General features: G+C 35.7%; 1 non-coding gene across 1 annotated transcript; it reads left to right on the forward strand.

Annotated features, from left to right (window-relative positions):
* The first annotated feature begins 3689 nt into the window (after positions 1-3689).
* Positions 3690-3824, forward strand: LOC139004652 (small nucleolar RNA SNORA16B/SNORA16A family). Its single transcript, XR_011470504.1, has one exon. It is a non-coding gene; the product is annotated as a small nucleolar RNA SNORA16B/SNORA16A family (small nucleolar RNA).
* Positions 3825-4682: the final 858 nt, after the last annotated feature.

Below are 4682 nucleotides of genomic sequence, written 5' to 3' on the forward strand. Positions count from 1 at the left end.
GTCTCTCTTTCTCTCTCTCTTTCCCTCTCTTTTTCTCTCTCTCACTCCTCCCTCTCTCCCTTCTCTCTAAAATCAATTTTAAAGATATTTTGTATTTTTTTTTTTTGGTCTCTATGTCATTTATTTCCACTCTGATCTTTAGTATTTCCCTCCTTCTACTTATTCTGGGCTTTTCTTGTTATCTTTCTAATTCTTTAAGTTGTTGTGTTAGATAACTTATTACCAGTTTTTCTTGTATTTTGAGGTAGGCCTGTAGTGCTATGAACTTCCCTTCAGGACTGCTTTCACTGTGTCCCATAGATTTTGGATTGTTGTATGTTCATTTTCATTTGTTTATTTTTTTCTTTGATCTCTTTGGTAACTTATTCATTGCTTAATAGCATGCTATTTAGCCTCTATGGATAAATAAGATTAATGAACCTCTAGCCAGGCTCACCAGTAAACAAAAAGAGAGGACCCAAATAAACAAAATCAGAAACAAAAGAGGAGAAGTAACAACTGACCCCACAGGAATACAAAGAATTGTAATAAAAGACTATGAATGACTTTACTCCAACAAACAAGACAGCCTGTGCATAATGGACATATTCCTAGAAAAATAAAACCTTCCAAAACTCAATCAGAAAGAATCAGAAAACCTACATAGGCCAATAACTACTGATGAAATTGAAGCAGTAATAAAAATAAATAAATAAACAAACAAACAACTCTTGGCAAAGAAAGCCCTGGTCCAGATGGATTCAGAGGGGAATTTTACCAAATATTAAAAGAAGAACTAGCATCTCTACTCCTCAAACTATTTCAAAAACTTCAAGAGGAAGAAACACTTCCAAACTCTTTCTATGAGGCCAGTATCACCCTAATTCCAAAACCAAATAAAGACATGACAAAGAAAGAGAACTACAGGCCAAAATCCCTGATGAACATAGACACTAAAACTTCAACAAAATTTTAGCAAACCAGATCCAGCATTGCATTAAAAAATCATACATCATGACCAAGTGGGATTTATTCCAGGGATGCAAGGCTGGTACAATATTCATAAATCAAAAAATGTGATACAGCATATAAACAGATTGCAAGGCAAAAATCACATGATCATATCAATCAATGCAGAAAAAGCATTTGAAAAATCCAACACCCTTTTTTGATAAAAATTCTCAGCAAAGTGAGAATAGAGAGAACATACCTCAACAAAATAAAGGCCATATATGACATACCTAGAGCCAACATCATACTCAATGGGCAAAAACTAAAACCATTTCCCCTAAGAACAGGAGCAGAGAGGGATGCCCACTTTCACCAGTCTTGTTCAACATAGTTCTGGAAGTCCTGGACATAGTGATCAGACAAGAAAAAGAAATAAGAGGCATCCAAATTGGAAAGCAGGAAGTAAAACTCTCATTATTCACAGATGACATGATAGTGTACATAACAAACACTAAAGACTCTATAACAAACTACTAGATTTAATAAAAGAATTTATAAACGTAGCAGGATACAAAATTAACACCCAAAAATACATAGCACTTATATACATCAATAGTGAACTCTTAGAAAGAGAAACTTAAAAAACAATCCCATTTATCACTGCAACAAAAACTCTAGGATACTTAGGAATAAACGTAAACAAGGAGGTAAAAGACTTGTACTCAGAAAACTACAGGACATTGAAAAAAAAGATAAAGGAAGATATAAAGAAGTGGAAGAATATACCATGTTCATGGATTGGTAGAATCAGCATCATTAAAATGTCCATACTATCCAAAGCAATCTATAGATTTAATGCAATCTCTATTAAAATACCAATGGTGTATTTCACAGGCCTAGAACAAACTCTCCAAAAATTTATATGGAACCAAAAAAGACCCTGAATAGCTGCAGCAATCTTGAGAAAGAAGAAAAAAGTTGGAGGAATCACAATACCAGATATCAAGATATAATACAAAGTCACTGTACTCAGAACAGCCTGGTACTGGCACAAGAACAGGCAAATAGAACAATGGAACAGAACAGAGAACCCAGAAATCAGCCCAAGCCATTATGCTCAATTAATATTTGACAAAGGAGGCAAGAGCATACATCAGAGAAGAGACAGTCTCTTCAATAAATGGTGTTGAGAAAATTGGACAGGTACATGCAAAAAAAATGAAACTAGACCACCAACTTACACCATACACAAGTATAAACTCAAAATGGATAAAATGCTTAAATGTAAGAAGTAGAACCATAAAAGTCTTAGAAGAAACCATAGGCAGCAATATCTCAGACATCTCTCATAGCAATGTGTTTGCAGATACATCTCTTAGGACAATGGAAACTAAGGTGAAAATAAACAAATGGGACTACCTCAAACTAAAAAGTGTCTGCACTGCAAAAGAAATCATCAACAAAATAACAAGAGAGCCCACTACATAGGAGAACACATTTGCCAATGATACATCTGATAAGAGGTTAATCACCAAAATATATAGGGAACTCATACAACTTAACAAAAAGAAGACAAACAATCCAATTAAAAATGGGCAAAGGCCCTAAATAGACACTTCTCCAAAATGGACATACAGAAGGCCAAGGGACATATGAAAAAATGTTCAGTCACAAATCATCCAAGAGATGCAAATCAAAATGACAGTGAGATATCATCTCACACCTGTCAGAATGGCTATCATCAACAAATCAACCAACAACAAGTGTTGGCAAGGTTGTGGAGAAAAAGGAACCCTAGTACAGTGCTGGTGGGAATGGAGACTGGTGCAGCCACTATGAAAAACAGTATGGAGTTTCCTCAAAAAATTAAAAGTGGAACGCCCCTTTGACCCAGTCATTCCCTTCTAGGAATATATCCTAAGAAACCATAAACACTCATAAGAAAGAATATATGCACCCCTATGTTCATAACAGCACAATTTGCAATAGCTAAGACTTAGAAACAGTCTAGGTAAGTGCCCATCAGCAGATGACTGGATAAAAAATAATAAATACATACATACTTACATACATACATACATACATACATACATACAAACTATGGTACATTTACACAATGGAATACTATGTGACAATCAAAAAGAGAGAACTCTTACTTACCATTTGCAACAGCATGGATGGACCTGGAGAATATTATGCTGCGTGAAATAATCCAGTCAGAAAAAGGTAAGTATCACATGATCTCACTTATATGTGGAATCTAATGAAACAAATAAACTGATGATCAAAAATAAACCCAGTGTCATAGAAGCATGAACAGACTGTTGAACCTCAGAGGGAAGGCAGGGGAAGGTGGGGGCGAAGAGAACAACCAGTGAACTTATATGCATATATGCATAACCCATGGACACAAACAATGAGGTGGTGAGGGTGTGGGTGGGGGGAGTTCAGAAGGGGACTGGAAGAGATTACTGAGGGTAAAAGGAGGACCCATGTAATACTTTCAACAATAAAGATATTATTTAAATAAATAAATAAATAATTTTTAAAAATTTAAAAAGAAAACAGTGGGGGATTTTAGAGTTAGGGATTTGCAAGGACCTTCCATTGGTTCAGTGTTTCATCTTAAGAAGGCACATAAAAATGTTAAAGTAGATAATGTAGAAAATGAACAAGAAACCCAAATTAGTAGAAGAAAAAGTGAGAAATAACAAAAACATAATCAATCTCCTAGAAAGCAGGTTAAAAAACTAATGCCATGTGGCCCTTATCGAAGCTGCAGCTGCTTCCACGTAGCTGCTGCGGTCAAAAAGGAGCTCAGAGTGACAGTTTTCCTTGACGGTCGCCGTTCTGTTTGCTGTAACCGATCTGCAACATTTCAGGAAAAGACAATTCTCATGGAAAAAAATAAAATAAACATCCTTGGATATATATATAGTAATTTCCTTAGAACAGGGGTCCTCAAACTTTTTAAACAGGGGGCCAGTTCACTGTCCCTCAGACCTTTGGAGGGTCGGACTACAGTTTAAAAAAAAACTATGAACAAATTCCTATGCACACTGCACATATCTTATTTTGAAGTAAAAAAACAAAACGGGAACAAATACAATATTTGTATTTGCATGTGGCCCGCAGGCAGTAGTTTGAGGACCCCTGCCTTAGAATCTTTAGAAATGGAATCCTGTGATAAAATTTATGTGTACAATTTTAATATAGACACAATAACTTTTGATTTATCGATTTGCTTCACAAACTATATTTTTAATAAAAAATGTAACTGCATATCTCTTAAACTTCACTTTGGCATACTCCATGCTATTGCTAATGCTCCAGCCACACTGTTCTACCTACTCCCAAAATACACCAACCTTGCTCACTTAGGACCTTTCCATATGCTCTTTTCTCTCTATTGGCCTCCCACAGGCAGCACCTTCCCGAAGGAGTCCTCTCTTTCATTCGTCCTTAAGTAGCCATACCTGGAAGATCACCTCCCCAGTAACCCATAGCCACACTTTGCAGAAAATTCTCAACAACTTTCCTTTCTAAAATTGATGGGTGTAGTGTCACCTCCTTATGTTAATTTTTATAGCACAGTCTTTATCCTTTGACACACTACATTCGATTTTATTCTTTCATAAATCAAGCTTCTAAGTGCTAATAAGCCATATAATAAAAAGGTAAGTGGCCTCTGTATTAATCTTCAGTACTGCTGCCTGTAATGTGATTTTTAAAGCTATATTCTCAAATCACAT

This window comes from Myotis yumanensis, unplaced genomic scaffold (assembly GCF_028538775.1).
Source record: "Myotis yumanensis isolate MYYU_CA2020_CCGP unplaced genomic scaffold, mMyoYum1.0.hap1 SCAF_2, whole genome shotgun sequence".
Taxonomy (NCBI): Eukaryota; Metazoa; Chordata; class Mammalia; order Chiroptera; family Vespertilionidae; genus Myotis; species Myotis yumanensis.